Source organism: Oncorhynchus mykiss, chromosome 28 (assembly GCF_057628025.1).
Source record: "Oncorhynchus mykiss isolate SJ-2025 chromosome 28, ASM5762802v1, whole genome shotgun sequence".
Classification (NCBI taxonomy): domain Eukaryota; kingdom Metazoa; phylum Chordata; class Actinopteri; order Salmoniformes; family Salmonidae; genus Oncorhynchus; species Oncorhynchus mykiss.
In genome coordinates, this window is record NC_143049.1 from 37934654 (window position 1) to 37959088 (window position 24435).

The following is a 24435-nucleotide window of genomic DNA, read 5'->3' on the forward strand; positions in this document are numbered from 1 at the left end:
TCTTAACTTTTTTTGAACATCAGATCAGCACTTACGACCCTCAAATCCGGCTTCAACTTCGACTCATCTGCCCTGGGCTCGTTGTGTACCTCCATCCCAATCTTACCCAAGAGTAAAGTCAGGCAAAAAAAGACAGGTTGTAAAGCGTGCATCCTGGTGAGACTTAGAAGGGAAAACCGGCCACCACTTCCCTCAATTCTAATGGCAAATGTACTTGATAATTAGATTAGTATGTCCTCCGATCACTGATTTGCTATTAGCGGGCCTCTCTAACTGCAATATTCTTTGTTTTTCTGAAACGTGGCCTTTGGAAAAGATACTGTACCTCCTATGGCTATTCAATGCGATGGAATCTCCATTCACTAAGAGGACAGAACATTGGATTCAGGAAAATCCAGAGGGGAGGGGTATGTCTCTTCATCAACAACAAATGGTGTGCAGACTATAGCGCAGTGGAAGTCTCGAGCTCAAATGACGACACTTCTACCTCCCGAGAGAGTTTTCATCTGTTATCGTGACTGGTGTACACATTCCACCTCAGGAAAACAACAAAAACAACAAGATGGCACTTGAACTTTACAAGGCTATAAACAAGCAGGAAACCATGCACCCAAAGGCTGCTTTTTTGTTGCCACTCTGTGTCTGGTCTTGAGATCGACAGGGTCTGGTCTTGAGATCCACAGTGTCTGCTATTGAGATCCACAGTGTCTGGTCTTGAGATCCATAGTGTCTGGTCTTGAGATCCATAGTGTCTGGTCTTGAGATCCATAGTGTCTGGTCTTGAGATCCATAGTGTCTGGACTTGAGATCCACAGTGTCTGGTCTTGAGATCCACAGTGTCTGGTATTGAGATCCATAGTGTCTGGTCTTGAGATCCACAGTGTCTGGTCTTGAGATCGACAGTGTCTGGTCTTGAGATCGACAGGGTCTGGTTTTGAGATCCATAGTGTCTGGTCTTGAGATCGACAGGGTCTGGTCTTGAGATCCATAGTGTCTGGTCTTGAGATCCATAGTGTCTGGTCTTGAGGTCCACAGTGTCTTGTCTTGAGATCCACAGTGTCTGGTCTTGAGATCCACAGTGTCTGGTATTGAGATCCATAGTGTCTGGTCTTGAGACCTACAGTGTCTGGTCTTGAGATCGACAGTGTCTGGTCTTGAGATCGACAGGGTCTGGTCTTGAGAACCATAGTGTCTGGTCTTGAGATCGACAGGGTCTGGTCTTGAGATCCATAGTGTCTGGTCTTGAGATCCATAGTGTCTGTTCTTGAGATCCACAGTGTCTGGTATTGAGATCCATAGTGTCTGGTATTGAGATCCAAAGTGTCTGGTCTTGAGATCCACAGTGTCTGGTATTGAGATCCACAGTGTCTGGACTTCAGATCCATAGTGTCTGGTCTTGAGATCCACAGTGTCTGGTCTTGAGAACCACAGTGTCTGGTCTTGAGATCCACAGTGTCTGGTCATGAGATCCACAGTGTCTGGTCTTGAGATCCACAGTGTCTGGTCTTGAGATCCATAGTGTCTGGTCTTGAGATCCACATTGCCTGGTCTTGAGATCCACAGGGTCTGGTATTGAGATCCACAGTGTCTGGTCTTGAGATCCACAGTGTCTGGTCATGAGATCCACAGTGTCTGGTCTTGAGATCCACAGTGTCTGGTCTTGAGATCCATAGTGTCTGGTATTGAGATCCACAGTGTCTGGTCTTGAGATCCACAGTGTCTGGTCTTGAGATCCACAGTGTCTGGTCTTGAGATCCATAGTGTCTGGTATTGAGATCCATAGTGTCTGGTATTGAGATCCATTGTGTCTGAGATAAAGAAATCCAAGCTCCAGTGAATTACACGCCTGCCACACATTTCTACACCAACCCCATCATGGTGAAATAATGTGATGGCAAGTTAATGTATTTCCATGATAATTACTCTTTCACTAAGGGTGTTGTCAATGGGGTTGAGGATGGGCTAAACTGTGATATACAGTATGGCTTCGAACATTGCAGGTTCGTTCCCAGTGCTAGGCACCTGTTTTGTTGTTGTTGTTTTTTACCCTAACCCAAACCCAAACCTTAACTCTAACCTTTACCACCCTGAATGAAAGCCTAAACCTACACCAAACCTTAACCCTAACTTGGAATTAATTCCTAAACCAAACCTTAACCCAAATTTCTTGGAATTAATTCCTAAACCTACACCAAACCTTAACCCAAATTTCTTGGAATTATTTCCTAAACTTAACCATCGGTTTAACGAGTGAATGACATCACTGTTATTGTGCAGGTTGATTGACGGCTGACAGGACGTGTTGACATATCGTATTTGGGTCGACATGGGGGTTCGTATTTGGCTGTTTAGAAGTTTGAAATGGGGTACCGTAAGTCTGGAAGTTGTGTTGACATAAACCCACAGACTCTCTTCACAATTCGCAAGGCCCTTTGTTCAGAGGGGCAAGATGAATTTATGCCATTCTCTTTGATCATCCTCCCTCCCTCCCTATCTCTCCCTGCCTCTGTTTTTCACTCTCTGCAACTGCCCCTCTCTCTCTCTCACAGCCTCTGTTTTTCACTCTGCCTCTTCCCCCCCCCTCTCTCTCTCTCTCTCTCTCCCTGACTCTGTTTTTCACTCTTTCCCCCCCTCTCTCTCTCCCTGCCTCTGTTTTTCACTCTTCCTCCCCCCCTCTCTCTCTTTCCCTGCCTCTGTTTTTCACTCTGCCTCTTTCCCCCTCTCTCTCTTTCCCTGCCTCTGTTTTTCACTGTGCCTCTTCCCCTCCCTCTCTCTCTTCCTGCCTCTGTTTTTCACTCTTCCTCCCCCCCTCTCTCTCTCTCCCTGCCTCTGTTTTTCACTCTGCCTCTTCCCCCTCTCTCTCTTTCCCTGCCTCTGTTTTTCACTCTGCCTCTTCCCCCCCTCTCTCTCTCCCTGCCTCTGTTTTTCACTCTGCCTCTCCCCCCCCTCTCTCACCCTGCCTCTGTTTTCACTCTCTGCCTCTTCTCCCCTCTCTCTCTCTCCCTGACTCTGTTTTTCACTCTCTGCCTCTGCCCCCCCCTCTCTCTCTCTCTCTCTCTCTCATCCCTCTTTCTTCCCACACGCTGCAGTGCTTCTGAGGTGATGCATGAAGGGGAAATGTCTTATCTAAACCTTCTAATCTCTTTTATAAGCCTCACTTTACAGGGAGTTATTACAAGCGCTTAGTAACTGACTAGATGTCTTCTCTTTAAACAGCATACTGTACATACAGTCTTTTGAATTGAAGAAGTAAAGAGTTCAAGAAGAGCTAAACAGCTATTGGCAGTGGCACAGGAAATTACCACCTAGATGATCAGATAACGTCTCACTATTCTATTCCTGTTTGGCTCAGTTCGTAGAGTGTCACTTGTAGATGGTTGAATTCCTGCCGGGGGCCATTTAAAAAAAAAACTATTCTAGATCTGGGTTTCCAAAACTCTGTCCTGGGCCATCCCCACTACCAGACCTGAATGAACCTGACATTCAAACCTGGGATCAACTACTACTGGTATGTTTCTGCCCTGCACAATGGAACCAATGGAGTTGTCCCAAAAGTGCAACGCCTGCCCATCTGGCACCATGAAATCAAACAGTCCTACCCAGAACCCTCAAACATGCAAACACTGAGGGGTTACAGCCAATTTCTAAGTGACGGGGAGTGATTTGAAACTAGCTATATGAAAATATTTGAAAAGAAAAACAAACGCTTTTAAACCCAGGTCTGCGTACACTGAATGGAATTATGGGAAACTCTGCTGTCCATGTTATGTCCTACCCCTGTTCACCCTAACCCTTGCCATATGAGTCATTATTGTGCAATGACCACAGATGAGAGTAGAGCGGGGCAGAACTTGATGACTACACACTTACAACGGAAGCTTTTGTCCTGATCTGTCTTGGCAATGTCAAATCTTTCTTTATATTAGCCAACAAAATTCCAACAGGAGTGGTCATGCACATGTAACAAATATAACACTACTAGTTTAACAATACCTCTTCCTCCCTCACCAGCTCACACTCACAAGAATGGATCTCAGATCCTCTGTCTCGCAAACACACTTCACTGCCCTCCTGCTATCGTCTTAGCCAGCCGCCCAACTGAAAAGCTAGCAATTTGATTCAGTGGACATCACGCATAGGAGCGAGCTTTTAAACTACACAAAATCGTTCTGAGATTTGATCTGGCCACAAGAGAAGTCATAAGTTTACATGCAACAATACTGTAATGCAGATGCGACTGAATAAAGCCCCGAGAGTTGGTGCTGCTGTGTATAAACTTGATGGTAATCTAAGTGATGTTATTCCCAGCCAGGTCACACCAGATCAACTTCAGATTTCAACGTTTGTCCATGTCCCCAGGTCTTCGGGAGATGCCTTCAATACCGGCTACTAGCGGCAACATGACTGCCTATTACAATCTCGTAAAGGCTCGTGGCTTTACGAGGCAAACCTTAATAACCCAACAAAATTATGGAAAACCATTTAAATCCACGAATGCTAATACAAACTCCTCTGGTCTTCTGCTGAAAGTGACCTCAAATTCAACGGGATGTGACTGACAAGAATAAACTGTTTGCCATGTTTAATGAGCATTTTTGCTAAAGCTGAGTTTAATTTGATAATGAACTCCCTCCTAACATCTCAAATGAGACTGTGAATGAAACTGCCACATGCAGGCCTATCATTCATCCATTTCATTTTACCGAGATTGAGCTTTCAGAAGTTGTAAAGGAACTAAAATCTATTGATATTAAGAAAACAGCTGGCCCGGATGAATTAAACCCACATTTTCAACAACAAAAAAATTGGTGCAGAGTTCATTGCTGCCCCTCTCACTCATATATTACATTCTTCAATTGGTGAGTAATACCATTCCAAAGGTCTAGAAAGCAGCCTATGTTACGCCTTGACATAAAGGTTTAGATCTGTCCGTTGGATAACTATCAACCAATATCAAAACTGTCTGCACTAGCAAAAGTGCAGTGGAATACCTTGTGAACTCACAGTTGAAAGACTTTCTTTATAATAAGTCAATTTCATCTCAATTCCAGTCTGGTTTTAGAACCAAGCATAGTACAGTTACTGCTGTAAGTAAGGTTGTAGGTGATATTCTAGATGATCAGGACAAGACAAATCACTGTTTCACTTTTAATTGACTTATCGAAGGCCTTGGACACTGTTGACCATGCCCTGCTGTTGTATAGACTAAAAAAAGGTTGGTTTAAGTGTTGATGGATTGGTTCAAAAACTATCTTTCTGACAGACCACAGTGGGTAGCTAAGGAGGGTATGGAACCTAGTGGTTAGAGCGTTGGACTAGTAACCGAAAGGTTGCAAGATTTTAAAATCATCGGAGATTCGGAAGCTTACAAAAGGAGTTCCCCAGGGCTCAATTTTAGGTCCGATCCTTTTTTACACTGCATGTAAATGATTTAGGGAAGACTGTTGACTCTGCAAATCTCTATCTGTATGCTGATGACGCAATGATTTATTCTCAGCTAGTATTGAGAAGTTGGCATTTGAAGGTATTCAAAAGCAGTTGTGCAAAGAAAACAAAGGTCATGGTTTTCTCTTCCCTGAAAGTTAACAGATGGAGTCACCTGCAGATTTTGAACTATAACAGGCCAGAAAATTGATAGGGTCACCTCTTATTATTTTGGGATTTGGTTAGATGAAAAGTTTAAATTTAAACTCACATTGATTATTACTTGACCAAGAAACGGAAGTTGAAATTGGATTTCCATTTCAGGAACAAATCTTGCTTTTCAATGTTAGATGTAGAAAATATCTTGTTCAAAGCACCTTTTTAAAAAAAAATCAGTGCTGGATTATGGTGATATTGTCTATATGCAGGCCTCAGCAAGTATCTTGAAAACTCTGGACACAGTGTATCATGGTGCTTTAAGATTCATCACCAATACTAGATCACTCACCCATCACTGTGATCTGCATGGTATGGTGCAATGGACCTGTCGCTCCACCAGGAGGCTAAAGCACTGGTACACTTTTTGTGTACGAATCATTGATGGGACAACTCCTTTTGTATCTCTGTTCCTTATTGACCAGATTAGTCACTCAATACAGTCTTCGTTCACAGTCGCTGCTGTCCTCGTCTGTTCCTAAGACTAGAACTGAGATGGGGAAACAATCTGTTTCCCATAACGCCCCTTCACCCTGGAACATGCTTCAGAAGATTTTAAAGTTAGGGGAGTTTAGTGTCTTAGCCTGTTTTAAAGACTCTGATCGACAAAACTGTTTGTTATAATTGCAGTTGTTTCTAATCTTCAATTGTATCTTTAACTTGTGACACTTTGTCTTTTGTGTGTATTCTGTATTTCTCTGTAATGTTTTATGGACACGGTGTTATTTCCATGTTTTGCCTTCTTGGCAGGCCGTCCTTGCAAAATAAGTTTTTAACCTCAATGGGTTTAACCTGGTTAAAAAAAATAAAAAAATAACCCTTACCATAACCAGTTTTAGATTTGGTTCATTAAGAAATGGCCATGATTGAATTCTAACGTGAGTTGGTTTCAGGGTGTGGTTGATGTGGGTGTCACCAACAAACTATCATGGTCCAAACACACCAAGACAGTCGCGAAGAGGGCACAACAAAGTCTATTCCCCCTCAGGAGACTGAAAAGATTTGTAATGGGTCCTCAGATCCTCAAAAGGTTCTACAGCTGCACCATCGAGAGCATCCTGACTCGTTGTATCACTTCCTGGTATGGCAACTGCTCGGCCTCCGACCGCAAGGCACTACAAAGGATAGTGCGTACGGCCCAGTACATCACTGGGGCCAAGCTTCCTGCCATCCAGGACCTCTATACCAGGCGGTGTCAAAGGAAGGCCCTAAAAATTGTCAAAGACTCCAGCCACCTTAGTCATAGACTGTTCTCTCTGCTACCAAACGGCAAGCGGTACCGGAGCTCCGAGTCTAGGTCCAACAAGGTTATTCCTAGACTAGGGCTGGGATTCAATCTGATCGCGCTTTGTCGGCTACGCACCATTTAATAAATGTTATTTCCGATTGAGGCAAAATATGCAGCTTTTACCATGAATGTGGTGTCTGCGAACACGGAAACAGTGCCTATAAAAAGAAGACAAAGCGTGATCGGATTGAATCCCAGTCCTATGGGCCCTGGTCTAAAGTAGAGCACTATGTAGCGAATAGGGTGCGATTTGGGATGCAGACTAGCAGTACGTTTATCTTTTATTCAGCAGCTGGGTCTCACTAGACCCCTCCCAAACATTTGCCAACGAGTGTCCAACCCCCCCCCCCCCCCCCCTCCCCCATCAGCCCCTACACACACACAAACAATAATCCTCTCTCCTCCCTGATATGTACACAGTGCACACCAGGGTACCATGGGTCCCCCAGGCCAAGATCCCTGCCTCACTCTCACAGGGCAAATTGTTCTATAGCTCAAAGCAGACTTGACAACCCTTTTCTCTCTCTCTCTCTCTCTGTATGTTTCTCTCCCCCGTTTCCCCTTTCTCTGTCCCCCACTTATTTTTCATCCCTGTCCGGAAATATGCCCTCTGTCGGTATTGGCACTGCACGACGGACACAGTTTTTCTGCGGCTCGCCCAAATGGACTGAGACAGGATGATGAAGTCTCATTAGACTCTCGTGCCATCTGACATGAGTTGCACAGGCGGCAAGCGCGCGTTTCCCGCCGTGACTAGTAACTGTAAAATCCACAAAGCCAGAGGAGAGCGCACTTAAACAGTGCGCAATTTGAGCGCTTGCACCACCACCATCCCTCCACATCAACCCCTCCTTCCCCTCTCCCACTACAGTACCGTAGCTCCCATTCTTCTCTATCGCTCCTCAACTCATTCGCTAGAGAAAGAGAGCTGCCTCGAAGCGACGTGCGAACACAGGCTTCTAGAGCACATGCCCCTGCTGTGGGAACGACCGCAGTCTCCGCTGGGGACAGAACGCTCAAATGCCCGCCACTCCTGGCATCTGGACATCAAGCACAGCGCGGGCAGTGACTGGTAACATATGGCCTCATTATTATCGCCAGCCGACTCAATTTGCAGCTCTTTATTGTGGTAGAGACTGAGACTGAGGCAGAAGTTACCATGCATGTGGTTGAGAAACAGTTTGGAGACATAGGCATGATGATGCAAACCCGAAGCCTGACCTAAACCCATTAATTAACCTATGTTGGATTGATTCTCACAAAAGCTTTAATAAATATATATCAAACCATCTCTCAAAAATAACGACAACATAAAACATCACCCCATCACCTTCTAGCTTTTTCTGAGGGGCATTATTAACCAACACCGTTAAATATAACCTAGTCGTTTTGCACTTTGGGTATGTCGCCTGCCACTTGATGTGCTTCTTATTTAACACATGAACTAATCAAAGCACACCCTGAAGAATCATAGGCTACATGCCAGCACAGAGGTAAGCTATTAAAAACAACATTGAAATGGAGCCACGTGATTCTACTTGTTTATTTATCATAGGCCTATATCTTTTCTGCAAGACATCCCTTACGAAGAAAGATTGCAGTCAGTGTGCAATATAACTGCAGTGCACTGCAGTAGGCTGAAGTCCAAAATAACACTGTTTTCTTTTTTTTTTTTTTTACTGCAGACATTTTACAGTGTAACTGCAGTTATAGAGTGCAGTATAACTAGTACACTGCAATCACTGGGTCCAAAATACCACAGTTGACTGCAGTTACTGCACTTTTACTGCAGTTTCAAAACTGCAATCTTTTTTTGTAAGGAATAAGGCACACACACACACACACACACACACCGTATTAGCATCTCTACTAGGACATTAGGGCGGTATAGGAACATAATCAACATGTGAGGCAGTGCCTCCGCCCGTGATCGCTTATCATGTCCCTACCGCCGGGCAAAAACAAGGTCTACACCATCATCCTCAATCATGTCTTGTTGTTCAAGCTCAGCCCGAATAATAAACAGGTGTGCACAGCAGCGTCAATACACAACCTTATAGGCCAACGTTAGCAAAGGAATAAAACAACAACGATCTGTTTGGAAAGAAAACACCTTTAAAGATACTATGCAGCCTAATATATTTCTAAAAAATATTGTCTAAAATTGTTAAAGAAAAATTATCATTTGATTCAACTTCATAGACATCTCAATTTGTGGGCATAGGCCTACATAATATATTGCCAATTGAATATATGTTCTTCAAAACATAAAATGTTGACTTTGCATTCCCCACAAAAATTGTTACAATCAGATGACTTAAATTGAATAACTATAGGGTATAGGCCTACAGCTCACATGTTGCTACAACAAGGGACGTGGAACTTTCAGCATGCTACAACAGACAGTATGGAGGTTCTAGTCTAGACCGCCCGACTCAATTGTGTTTTTTAAACTCTCCAAATGGTTAAATGAGTGAGAAACAGATTTGAGTGGGCAACATATCCTATTATCTTAAACTGAAATGTTGAATTATTTTTGCAATAAAATTATTTTATATTGCGCTAATTTCACTAATGTAAAACAGTTAGTCATACTACCTTAAACAAGCTTGCAATTTCACCACACACAATTGAGTGGCTTTAAACTGACAAATATCTTTGGTTTGGTACCGTTGGTTTTATCACGCGCCTCTGTCCATCGCTGGACTAACATGCTGACCAAACCGGCCGCGTTTAGTGAGGGAGCCGTTGCAAAATAAATGTACACATGCACACTTGGGTGTTACAAAGAAGAACAAGTTTCACACTCCAGTCCAGTTGGTGGCAGTAATGCATCCTAAAGTAGGTTTCCAACCGCCATATAAAATCTGCAAAGAAGAAACATTTATGAGGTGAGATTTTATCAAAGAAAACTCACTAAAAACTATCTAGGTTTCCCCTGTCATTTGTGGATGAATTGTCGTAGTAGAGTCCCCGAGCTGACACGGTAGAAGTCTGTTGTTCTGCCTCTGAACAAAGCAGTTATTAACCTGCTGTAAAATAACAACCCAATGTTTATCTCCCAGGACAAATGAGCTGGCAACAGCAAGCTAGCTAAATGTCCATGACCATACGCATTTCAGGTAAAATAACAACCCAATGTTTATCTCCCAGGACAAATTAGCTAGCAACAGCAAGCTAGCTAAATGTTCATGACCATACGCACTTCAGGTAAAATAACAACCCAATGTTTAACCACACAGGATAAAATTAGCTAGAAACAGCAAGCTAGCTAAATGTCCATGAATGTTTCATGTGTGTTTCAACCTGTCCCTAAATGAATGTAGTTGGTTCACAGTTGCTTTTGGTATCTTAACCTGTCTGTCAGGAATGTGTCTGGTGGGCTGTAGATAAAATCAACTTGAGCGCGATGGCGCGCACTCGGACGCACGCACGGAGCCAGTTTGGTTAGCATGTTCGTTGATTTTTGTATTATTATTTATAAATTTTAACCGTTATTTAACTAGGCAAGAACAAATTATTTACAATGACGGCCAACACCGGCCTAACCCGGAAGATGCTGTGCCAATTGTGAGCCACCCTATGGATGACAGCAGTTGTCATTTTCAAACTCGAACAGCACAAATCATTCAGAGCACTCTCTGCATAAAAGTTGCTGTTCACAAACAAATACACAGATTTGACAGTCACCTATGTCACCTATGTCACTATGTAGAACAACCTATGTCACTATGTAGAACTACCTGTGAGGTGATGATTCTTTGAAATTATCCAGGCAAACAAGTGTTGTGTTTCCTATTTTGTATTGGCCATCTATTATCTAATCGACAGGTATTTGTAGTTTACCCAAGTTTTTTTTGTGGTTTGTAGCCTAGCGGTTACGAGCGTTGGGCCAGTAACCAAAAGGTTGCTGGTTTGTATCCCCGACTTGACTCGTTTTAAAGAATCTGCCGATGTGCCCTTGAGCAAGGCACTTAGACCCTGATTGAGAGTGTATATCGCCCTGGATAAGAATGTATGTGGAATGTTTGTCTTTTAGGAGAGAGCAAATGGTACATCTGGCTGCTGAGTGATTCATTTGCACATGCTACTGACTACAGTAGAACAATCTAATTAATTCTTACGAGGCTTGGCAAATGTTGGTGCTGTGCAATTTATAATCTAGGTACTAATTTAGCAAAATGCAAGTAATCTGAACACAAATAATCAAAATATCACGACCTATTGCAGCATAATGATTATGAATTTTTACATTTAAACCATTTTTTTTTTTTACACTAAACTGTAAATAAAAAATCCATGACAACAGGAAGCAACAACAGTATAATTTTCTATTTATGTTTTAGGAATATATATGACACTTATAACAATATTTTTTAACACGATTCTACTTCATCGGGTAAACACTGCCGAAGAAGCCCAAAAGCGTGCTATTATTGCTATATTTTTGTGAGATAACTGAAATCGCGAAAATCCGTTTGCATTGCCTTCTATTGGCTACTACCATTCACGCCACGCAGCGGACAAAAGAGACCCTACACGCTGGACCTGGAGGGACAGTTCCGTTGTTCAGACCGCACTATCATTGACTCGAATGATGGACGATGCAGAGACGTTCGATACCGAGAGATACTGTGTAATTTCATATCGGCAAAAGTTAACCTTCCCCATTTTCTGACATATGTCTGCCTGTATTTATTATGAAACCCAAACTGTCACTCAAAAGTGTAATGATAAAGATAGCCTAGATACATTTTCAGTTTAAGTATTAATGATAGTTCGCATTCGTCCAAAAAGTAATGTAAAATAGTAACTTGGTTAATATACATCAAAGTTTAAACTAATACAAAATTGACATGAGCCGCAGTTTAAATATACAGCTTTATATTATACAGAATACTAATTCATGAATCAACGATGCTTTTTTTTTATAGTCATTAGAGGCCTCACTATCGAATGCAATTATAAATCCCATGCAGCAAACAACACTGTCAGTTTACACACCTTGTGGAGGAATAGGCTAGGAAAAACAGATATTGTCGGACTTGAAAATATTCCAATTTGTTTTTTATTCTTCCAGATTTATTGAGGGCAATTTCTGCTGAGAAAATAAACATATCCTGTCAGAGTTTTGAAGAAACACATTTTTAGTGCATACATAACATTTACGTTAAAGAAATTCACTAGAATTTAAAATCGCACCCTTGAACAGTTAATTAACATGTAAAGTGAATGGCGGTTCATACCTTTTCCTCTCTGGAACGCACTCAAAAGGAACCCGCAATCACATAGCCATTGCTCCAAAAAAAGAATCCAACACATTGTAAAGGCACTGCCACAGTTGAAGTGTTGAGAAAGCCGCGCTGTAACATCTTATAAACCTTCCCTTACCACTACTGTCGTTTGATGTCTTCCTCTCTCACACACAGTCCGGACGATGCCACTGCCACAGACAGTGGCGCGTTCAACGTGATTGCAATAACTGTGCTGCTCAGCTCCCTAGCTCCAACTACGTGTTGTCGCTACAATGATCTCCATTGAGAAGTCACAGCTGCAGCGAGAAGCAGACCGAGAACGATTCCGCATACTGGGGGAAAAGTTGGAGAAAAATCTAACTACCGGTCGTGAAACAATGTCCTGAAGCTTGCTTCAAATGGCATTTTATCTAGTGGAATTGGAGGCAGTTAAGCGCATGGCTCTAGGCTACTTTTCCTGGCTTAACAATATTATTGGCTAACGTTAACATAGCAATTCTTATTTTAACAATGATTTTGAATTAGATAGTAGGATTGATCAAGGCTAATTACCACCAAAATACTGGTGTGTTCTCATGATGCTCTTGTGTAAAAATGAAAATAGATTGACTGCTCTTGTGTTAATTATTGTCACTCAAAAAGATGTCTTGCAGACAAGGCATGAGGATGAAATTGATACAAAGTCACACCCTTTCTAAAGATTAGCAAAAAATACAAAAATAAATCATTGAAATACAGAGCTATATTGTATGTAACATTATATTATATATTGTTACATTATTTATTATACTAATTCTCCCTAATCTTCCCTTTGTAAGGATACCAACACAACATTTTTCTCAAATGTTTTATGAGATTGGAGAACACATTGGGAGGGATCTTAGACCATTCCTACATACAGAATATTTCCCAGATACTTGATATCCTTCGGTCTGCGCTGATGTACTGCTTTTTTCAATTGGAACCCAATATGTTTTCAATGGAGTTCTTTGTAGATTTGTGTGTGGGCTTGCGGTCATTGTCTCTCTGAAAGATCCACTTGTGGCCAAGTTTCAACCTCCTGGCAAAGGCAACCAGGTTTTTGGCTAAAATGTCCTGGTACTTGGTAGCAGAATAGCCCCATAACATCAAAGATCGGCCATCATATTTTACAGTAGGTATAGTTGCGTGTATTCATGGAAGCTTCCCCAAATATTTGACCAATTAAAAAAATACAAATGATAAAATAATTTATTTCATCTCCCTGTGCTTTGATAATTTCCCTTCAATTCGCAAGTTGCTGAATCTCACTGGAGAAATCATCAGAGCGAGGGAAACAGCGCCCCCTCTGTCTCAGTATGTGTAGCCCATATATCTGAAGTCTGCCTGGACTTTTGCCTGGACCAGTCTGCCTGGACATTTGAACATCTTGGCCATGTTCTGTTATAATCTCCACCCGGCACAGCCAGAAGAGGACTGGCCACCCCACATAGCCTGGTTCCTCTCTAGGTTTCTTCCTAGGTTTTGGCCTTTCTAGGGAGTTTTTCCTAGCCACCGTGCTTCTACACCTGCATTGCTTGCTGTTTGGGGTTTTAGGCTGGGTTTCTGTACAGCACTTTGAGATATCAGCTGATGTACGAAGGGCTTTATAAATACATTTGATTTGATTTGATTTGGACTTAAAAAAGAGTACGACATGTTACCGCCACTCAAATCCTATTCAACGCAAAACGTAATTGTCTGGAAAAAACGTGTCTGTTTCTGGTCTGCTTTGTGTTGACGTCCTGCGTTTGGTCCTTTCATAAAACATGAATGGAGATTCGGACTGGTGGTTTTGAATTAATTCTCTTTGCGGGCAAATGATTATGATGGTGATTCTGATCTAGTCCTAAATTAATATATTGTGCCTTTGGCCTGAGACGATTGAAGTTCAATATGTAGCTTAGCTGTAACTAGCTAGCTAACATAGCTGGTTCATTGTTGGTTCAAGTCAGGCTAGTAAGCCTTTTAGCTAGGTAGCCTAGGACAACAAAAACTAAAAGCATACTGTATGACAGAGCCATAGACCGTTTTGCCAACATGAAAGAATAGGATGTCATTGGGTAAGTCCCAATTTTTTATTTTTTATTTTATTTTTTACTTACACACACACACACACACACACAGTCGTGTACAGATAACCTTGTGGGGACATACAATTCAGTCCCATTCAAAATCCTATTTTCCCTAACCCTTAACGCGTACTCGTACCCTTACCCTAATCCTAACCTTAACCCGAAAATGTATCCTTAACCCTAAACGTAACTTCTGACTCTAATCCTTAACGTCATTCTAACACTAATTATAACCTTAACCCTTAAACCCCCTTTAGAAATATGGGGACTAACAAAAGTTGATAAGTTGGTCAAATCGATTTGATGATGTTTAAACGTTGAAGTTTGAAATGGTGCTGGAATAGCGGAGGCAGAGCTCCTGTTGTCTCTGTGCTGACTTGCGGTACCTCTGTGGTTCTAAGTCAGTAGTTGTTTAGTAAACTGAAGAAAACATTAAGTTGCTTGAACATGCTGTAGGTCATGTAACTGTTTGTTAATAATTGCTGTGTAGACTTCACCAGACAGATTTTTGCTCTCCGGGTTTGTGATGAAACAAACATGTAGTTGTTTTTATTATGCCACTGTGTGAAAGTTGTCTTTTTTTTGTTTTCACGGCCTTAGTGTATATCACGGTGGCAGATGAACTAATGGGTTATAGAGCAAACAACGCAATTATCACAACATACTGTAGGTTGTATCTGGCTACCCAGACTCTTTCCATTGCCCCTCCCCCCGCTGCTACTCTCTGTTATTATGTATGCATACTCACTTTAATAACTCTACCTACATGTACATATTAACTCGATTTCTTTAACACCGGTGGCCCTGCACATTGACTCTGTACCCGTGCCCCTGTATATAGCCTCCACATGGACTCTGTACCGGTACCCCCTGTATATAACCTCCACATTGACTCTGTACCGGTACCCCCTGTATGTAGCCTCCACATTGACTCTGTACCGGTACCCCCCTGTATATAGCCTCCACATTGACTCTGTACCGGTACCCCCCTGTATATAGCCTCCACATTGACTCTGTACCGGTACCCCCTGTATATAGCCTCCACATTGACTCTGTACCGGTACCCTCCTGTATATAGCCTCCACATTGACTCTGTACCGGTACCCCCCTGTATATAGCCTCCACATTGACTCTGTACCGGTACCCCCCTGTATATAGTCTCCACATTGACTCTGTACGGGTACCCCCTGTATATAGACTCCACATTGACTCTGTACGGGTACCCTCCTGTATATAGCCTCCACATTGACTCTGTACCGGTACCCCCCTGTATATAGCCTCCACATTGACTCTGTACCGGTACCCCCCTGTATATAGTCTCCACATTGACTCTGTACGGGTACCCCCTGTATATAGACTCCACATTGACTCTGTACGGGTACCCCCTGTATATAGCCTCCACATTGACTCTGTACGGGTACCCCCTGTATATAGCCTCGCTGTTGTTATTTACTGCTGCTCTTTAATTAGATGTTATTCTTATCGCTTACTTTTTTTTTAGGTACCTTCTTAAGACTGCGTTGTTGGTTAAGGGCTTGTAAGTAAGCATTTAACTGTAAGGTCTACTACACCTGTTGTATTCAGCATTTAACTGTAAGGTCTACTACACCTGTTGTATTCAACGCATTTGACAAATAACATTTGATTTGATTTGTAATATGACTTTTTTACCGGCTTGGCTTGCCCAGTGATTGTACACACCGCTACCGAGTAGGTATGAGGTTATTTTCACTCTCCTTCTTTAGAGTTTTACAAATAGCTCTATTTTGGACTGATATGTCCACCCTGGTTCCAATCCAAGTGCCAATGCTGTTTACCAAACTCCAGACGTTTACATTTTTTGGGTTGCTCTCAATAAAGTTATTTTTTTTCTTCCAGCAACTCTTCCAAGGAGCATATTACCATGTAGGTGGCATCTAATTGTAGATTTAGAAACTTGGTGACCACAAGCTATGACCAAGTTCTGTAATTCTCCACCTCCCTTGGGTTTTTCTTTCCCTCCTGAACCATCTTCCTCCCTGTGCGTGGGGACAAGATATGCATGCGTCCTCTACCAGGCAGTTTTACCCACTGTTCCGGTGGTTTTAAACTTCTTGTTGCCCTAATAGTGGCAAGTGAAGTAGCAGAGCGTCGGGTAAAATCACCGGGAAAGCTAAGTCATGGTGTAACGCCTCTCGTCAGAAGGCTTGGACCAAAACACAGCGTGGTAAGTGTTCATGTTTCTTTAGAACTCAAAAAAGACTCAAACAAAATAACAAAGTGAAAAAACGAAAACAGTTCTGTCCGGTGAAGACACTAAACAGAAAATAACTACCCACAAAACACAGGTGGGAAAAAGGCTGCCTAAGTATGATTCCCAATCAGAGACTACAAAAGACAGCTGCCTCTGATTGGGAACCACACTCAGCCAAAAACAAAGAAATAGAAAACATAGAAATAAAGAAACTAGAATGACCACCCCAGTCACACCATGGCCTAACCAAAATAGAGAATAAAAGCCTCTCTATGGCCAGGGCGTGACACATGGGGAGGAAAAAAAGCCATTTTACAATCCATGTGTTGTGATAATTGCGTTGTTTGCTCTATAATCTGTTAGTTCATATGCCTTGTGAGAGTGATATATTGGCCTAAAAGCCGAGACAATAAGAAGACACAGTGGCAGAATAAATTAAACCAAACCTTTGTTTCAGCACAAAACTAGAGAGCAACAACTGTCTGGTGAAGTCCACAAAACATTGTGTAACAAACCAGTTACACGACCTACAAGCAACTTAATGTTTCTGACATTTTGGGACTAAAAAACAACTATGGATTTAGAACCACTGAGAGTTACAAGTCACAAAGAAAACAGGAGCTGCCTCCACTATTCCAGCACCATTTCAACATCATCAAATCACCAATGCTTAGTCTAATACAGTGGCAGCTAAAATATATCAACAACTATTTAGTCCAATCAACATAAGCTAAATATGATGAGTTTGCCTATGGTACTGATTTGTTGTGTGTGTGTCTGTGTGTGTGTGTGCAAGTAGAAAAAACATGCTGACTCACCCTACTTGTAGAGAAACGCCAATGCCATCCTCTTTCATGTTGCTGAAACGGTCTATGACTGGCATACAGTTAGGGGTGTACATTTTGGGGAATATTCAGAGGTGGAAACTTTCTGTTGGAATTAACGGGAATATATAGGAATTAACTGGAATATATGGGAATGAACAGAAATGTATGCAAATTAATATTACTATCATTTAAATGAAGATGTTAATTTGCATTGGATATATTTACCATATCATATGGAGACATCCTAAGTAGACATAATTGCAAATGATTAAATCCTTTCAATAGAATAAAAATAAAAACATTTGTTACGAATTAAACTTTAATTAAATGAGTTGATCTGTAAAATGATAGTCTAGAAACTAAAGCTTTGGTTGTCTTCCTCTCAGACTTCCATGTCTTCTCCCTGGACCTTCTCAATGTCCACCTCTTGAACATCAGACTCTCAGACTTCCATGTCTTCTCCCTGGACCTCCTCAATGTCCACCTCTTGAACATCAGACTCTCAGGCTTCCATGTCTTCTCCCTGGACCTCCTCAATGTCCACCTCTTGAACATCAGACTCTGAGGCCTCATCTTCACTGTCACTTTACAACCTTGTTGAGGATGGCTCGTTGTCAGGCTCAAAATGACTCAGATTTCCCCGGATGGCCACCAATTTTTCAACCCTTGTATTGGTCAGCCTGTTGCGTGCTTTGGTATCTGTGTATTCCCAAACAAGGACCAGTTGCTCTCTGAGGTAGCTGATGTTGGTGGGATTTGGAGGATAATGGAGGCAACAGGGGAAAGAGCCTCAGTATCCACAAAGTCCCTTCCACCAGGTGGCTGATGAGATATGTTGGCACGACTGCCATATTGCATCTCCATCCCAAAGCCCTTGCTTGGAAGTGTACTTCGCCAGACTGCCAAGAACCTTGCCCTCATCCAGGCCAAGGTGGCGAGACATGGTAGTGATGACACCATAGGCCTTGTTGATCTCTGCACCAGACAGGATGCTCTTTCCAGCATACTTGGGGTCCAACATGTACGCTGTGGCGTGTATGAGCTTCAGGCAGAAGTCTTCATGCTTTTTGATGTATTTCAGAACTGCAGTTTCCTCTGCTTGTAGCAACAGGGAAGTGGGAAGGGCACTACGGATTTCTACTCTTACATCTGCAAGCAGAGTCTGAACATCAGACAGGATGGCATTGTCTCCCTCAGTCAGTGCAATGGCTACTGCTATATGTTTCAGGAGTTTCAGGCTGCTTCCCACTCTCTCCCAAAATACATAATCCAGGAGGATCCTCTTGATGGGGCTGTCCATATTGGCATTTCTTGGAGAGACTCCTTCCCCTCCAGGAGACTGTCAAACATGATGACAACACCACCCCAAAAGGTGTTCCCGGTGCAGCTTCAATGTGGTGCTCTTATTCTTCTCACTTTGCTGCTATAACTTGGCCAACCTAACCATTTTACTTGGTTCTCTTGTAGAGTGTATCCATTGTTTTCATGCGCCATGATGTCCATGAGGAGCAGATTCAATGCATGAGCAGCACAGCCAATGGGTGTGATGTGAGGGTAGGACTCCTCCACTTTAGACCAAGCAGCCTTCATGTTCGCAGCATTGTCTCTCACCAGTGGAAATACCTTCTGTGGTCCAAGGTCATTGATGACTGCCTTCAGCTCATTTGCAATGTAGAGACCGGTGTGTCTGTTGTCCCTTGTGTCTGTGCTCTTGTAGAATACTGGTTGAGGGGTGGAGATAATGTAGTTAATTATTCCTTGCACACAAGCATTTGACCACCCATCAGAGATGATTGCAATACAGTCTGCTTTCTCTATGATTTGTTTGACCTTCACTTGAACTCTGTTGAACTCTGCATCCAGCCACTAAGTAGATAAAGCATGTCTGGTTGCAGGGGTGTATGCTGGACGAAGAACATTCAGATACAATACACATTGCCTGTGAGCATCAGATGGGAACCAGTTGCATACGCAGCTCGAGCAAGACATTCATCAGCATTTCTCTGAATACGTTCCCTCATTGAGTCAAAAAAACATCTGATTCCAGGAGGACCATGAGCTGTTGCTATCGATAAGGTGTCTGATTCATAATTTTCACCTTGAATAGAAGTAGAGGGACTTTTGTCAGAGATTGCTTGTTGTAAGTGCCCATGGCACTATCTGATTAGAAAAAAAATGGTAAAAAAAAACAAATACAATTTTAAAATTAAACATGTATGGAAACAGGTGAATTAACACTCCTCGGTTAGTAGGTGCTCAAGCAAGCTAAAACCCACATGGTAGCAAAAACTAACTAGCAGAAATTGTTAGAAATTATTTAAACACACTTTGCTGTAGGCTACTATTTACTAGTTAACCAAAAATAATGTATGTCATATAAAATATTCACCCCGCCCAGTATTGTAATAAAAACTTACCAGAAAGTATGTAGTCCTTTGCTCAGACAGTGTAGAAGTGTGGGCTCAATAGCTTCTCATCAGTGTGCAGATCATGAGAATCAGGTGTACATTTGATGGAAGAGTGCACTGCACATGTGATGGAAGAATGCACCGTGCATTCAGAGGTTTGCAATTCCATTGAATTGGGGATAGTTTAACCACAATATGCCTAGAATTGCCTTATGTGTATCCCACAAAAAAGGTTAACTGTTATAAGCTAACTTTTTTTGATGAATTTAAGCAAAATTCCCCAAATTCCAGGGCTTAACTTCCCATGGAAAATTTCCGGCAAAATCCCGACCCTTTGCAACTCTACATACAGTACACACTTTTAGTTTTTGTTGTCCTAGGCTACCTGGCTAAAATAATTGCTCGCTAGCCTAACTTCCATTCATGGGCAACGATGTGCCAGGCCAGCTGGTTAGCATTAAGCTAACGTTACTACATCTAGCTACATGTTGAACTTCCACATTCTAAATCCCTATCCCTATTCCAAATCCAAATCCCTAGGGGTGGCAGGTAGCCTAGTGGTTAGAGCGTTGGATTAATAACTGTAAGGTTGCAAGATTGAATCCCTGAGCTGACAAGGTAAAAATATGTCCTTCTGCCCGTGAACAAGGTAGTTAACCCACTGTTCCTAGGCTGTCATTGAAAATAACAATTTGTTCTTAACTGACGTGCCTAGTTAAATAAAGGTAATACAAATAATAATTTTCATCCATGGTGGATTTAGGAAAGGGATGATTTTAGCTAGCTAGCTAGTCACCTGAGAACAACGGCAACAATTAAAGTTTTCTGTCAATGTTGTTTGGCTTCTCTGAGCTTCTAACGTAATGTGATTGGTGTGAAGCCAAACTGGCTTCCCTTGACACTTATTTTGGGACCAATCACAGCTGAGCTCACTCAGTTTAGCTCAATGCTGATTGGCTATTATTTTTTTTTTATCAAGGGAGGCCAAATACTTGCTGGCTTCCGTTGCTTTCAATACTACGGGTGGCAACAATGTCAAACTCTTTTTGACCAGATAGACATAACATCGGCTAAATATATAGAGACAGAGGGGCGCTGTTTTGTTCACTTGGATGCTTTCTCCGTTGAGATACATTCAGCATTTTAAGAATTGAAGGAAATATATATTAAACACAGAGAGACAAAAGATACATGATTTTGTATGTTTTTTTCCTGAATATTTTATTCCCTTGGCATTCATGAATACACACCACTGGGTAAGTGGTACATTTTAACAAACAATAAAGCTAATGTAAAAATAAGCAAGTAGTAAGTAATAGCAATTTAAAACAGTCATAAGCAACATAACAAATGGGACTGCACAAAAAGGTGCAAAACCGATATTATATATACATATATATGTTTTGATTACCGGCTACATGTAACAAGTGAACAGATCAATTATAGAAAATGGCCCCTTGACTGATCCATTAGCATGTAGCTGCCATTAGCAAAATCAAACACAAAACAAAATTGAGGATGTCCTCTTCAACATTGATAAAAGCGAAGGTACCTATATTTCAACTGCTCAACTTTGGATGTGTGAAGGACCCGTTTTGAAAAGGAGCCTCACGTGACCAATAACCTCACCTGACCATAGAGTTGGGTAGAGGGGGGCACACCTGCCAAGAATGACCTCCCCCCCCCCCCCCCCCCCCCATGTCAACGACAAGGGGAATTCTGAATAGTTTGTGGATCCCCATGCTGATGAATGACAAAGCGATTTTTACATGTGTTTTACTTGAATATTGTTATTATACCTCGGTGAAACTGGACGCAATGGAAGTCCACAATACAATTCCTTTAGCTGAGATTAAATTAAAAAGTTAGAATGTTAGTAATGCAGATTTATTTTTGTTTGATTTTATATATAATAATCTTTACATATCGTTTTATAGATTTTTCTTTTCTTTCTTGCTAAACAAAATATTTTGCTGTGAGAAATTGTATTAGCATAAAATAATATAATTTCCCAATTTTTTTGGAGCATACAATGTAGCTTGGTATTTGTATAATTTTTTTGTACACAGTATGTTTTGCTAAGCTTTATAAAGCTTACCAATACTTTGGGATGACCGACCTTATAAAGAACCTTTCCAAACTGCTGCAGAACCATACTGTCAACAAACAATGCAATACACCTTTAAAAAAAAAGGTGAAGCGTGTGCAGTGTGTAACCAACCATCTGATTGATCTATGCCTGTCAGGTCACCGAAACACAACGTGTGTGAAATGCCCTTCCGAGGCAATAGGTTATGCTTCTGTTTACCTCAGGGTTGATAGTCAAGTCTGGTGAATCGAGTTGCCAGTAACTATGAGTGTCATATTTTAGCATACACAAAAATATTGATCATGTATTTTGGGGGGTGGATACCTGGCTAGTGATGACAAAAGAGCTAGTTGGCTGGCAAATACAATTGATTTAATTGTGGTCAACAATCTACACAAAATACCCTGTAATATCAAAGTGGAAGAAGAATTATAAAATTTGTTAAATTTTTTAAAAAAAAGTTATGAAAAATATAAACACTAATATATCTTAATTTGATTAATATTCAACCCCCTGAGTCGATACATGTTAGAATCATCTTTGACAGCGATTACAGCTGTGAGTCTGGATAAGTCTCTAAGAGGTTTTCCACACCTGGATTGTGCAATATTAGCCCATTATTCTTTTCAACATTTTTCAAGCTCTGCCAAATTGGTTGTTGATCATTACTAGACAACACATTTGCAGGTCTTGCCATAGGTTATAGATTTTGAAGTAGATTTAAGTCAAAACTGTAACTCGGGAACTCAGGAACATTCACTGTCTTCTTGGTAAACGATTCCAGTGTCAATTTGACGTTGTATTTTAGGTTATTGTCCTTCTGAAAGGCGAATTCATCTCCCAGTGTCATGTGGAAAAGCAGACTGGACCATGTTTTCCTCAAGGATTTTGCCTGTGCAAAATATATTTTACACTTTGTAATATTTTTGTTGTTGTTGCAGTATTACTTTATTGCAAACAAGATGTGTGTTTTGGAATAGTTCTATATCCCTTATTTTCACTCTGTCAAAAAGGTTAGTAAAACTACAATGTTGTTGATCCATCCTCAGTTTTCTCATATCATAGCCATTAAACTCTGTAACTGTTTTAAAGTCACCGTTGGCCTCATGGTGAAATCCCTGAGTGGTTTCCTTCCTCTCTGGCAACTGAGTTAGGAAGGACCCCTGTATCTTTGTAGTGACTGGGTATATTGATACCCCATACAACGTGTAATTAATAACTTCACCGTGTTTACAGGGATATTCAATGTCTGCTTCTTTTTTTAAATGTATTTTTCTGTACCAATAGCTGCCCTTCTTTGTGAGGCATTGGAAAACCTCCCTGGTCTTTGTGGTTGAATCTGTGTTTAAAATTCACTGCTCGACTGAGGGACCTTACAGATAATTAATTGTATGTGTGTACAGAGATGAGGTAGTCATTAAAAAATCATGTTAAACACTATTATTGCACACAGAGTGAGCCCATGCAACTTATTATGTGACTTGATAAGCAAATATCTACTCCTGAACTTATTTAGGCTCGCCATAAAAAAAAAGGGTTAAATTCTTATTGACTCAAGACATTTTCAGCATTTCCTTTTTAATTAATGAGTAAACATTATGGGGTATAGGCCAGTGACAAAACAAATCAAAATGTCATCTGTTTAAAATTCAGGCTGTAACAAATAGTGGAATAAGTCAAGAGTAGTGAATACTTTTCTGAAGGCGCTGTATCTACTTACGAGTATATGTACTGTATATATTTATATGTACTGTGTATATTTATATGTACTGTATATATTTATATTTACTGTGTATATTTATATGTACTGTGTATATTTGTACTGTATATATTTATATGTACTGTATATATTTATGTACTGTATATATTTATATGTACTGTATATATTTATGTACTGTATATATTTATATGTACTGTATATATTTATGTACTGTATATATTTATATGTAATGTGTATATTTATATTTACTGTATATATTTATATGTACTGTGTATATTTATATGTACTGTATATATTTATATGTACTGTATATATTTATGTACTGTATATATTTATATGTAATGTGTATATTTATGTATATGTACTGTGTGTATTTATTTATATGTACTGTATATATTTATATGTACTGTATATATTTATGTACTGTATATATTTATATGTACTGTATATATTTATATGTATTGTGTATATTTATATGTACTGTATATATTTATATGTACTGTGTATATTTATATGTACTGTATATATTTATATTTACTGTATATATTTATATGTACTGTATATATTTATGTACTGTATATATTTATATGTACTGTATATATTTATGGACTGTATATATTTATATGTAATGTGTATATTTATATTTACTGTATATATTTATATGTAATGTGTATATTTATATTTACTGTATATATTTATATGTACTGTGTATATTTATATGTACTGTATATATTTATATGTACTGTATATATTTATGGACTGTATATATTTATATGTAATGTGTATATTTATTTATATGTACTGTGTGTATTTATTTATATGTACTGTGTATATTTATATGTACTGTGTATATTTATATGTACTGTGTGTATTTATATTTAC

At 40.5% G+C, this 24435-nt stretch overlaps 1 protein-coding gene across 3 annotated transcripts in view; it reads right to left on the reverse strand.

The window, feature by feature from the left end:
• Positions 1-12827, reverse strand: part of LOC110509116 (cadherin-7) — a 141022-nt gene extending 128195 nt beyond the window's left edge. The window contains exons 1-2 of one of the 3 annotated variants that reach the window (XM_090225629.1): positions 12175-12554; positions 11933-12026 (exon numbers count right to left, since the gene is read on the reverse strand). The gene's annotated coding sequence lies outside the window, so the exon portion shown is untranslated. Of the gene's footprint in view, positions 1-11932; positions 12027-12174 lie in introns of all 3 variants that reach the window. The other 2 variants (XM_090225630.1, XM_036966569.2) reach the window with 2 other exon arrangements.
• Between the last annotated feature and the right edge of the window lie 11608 nt (positions 12828-24435).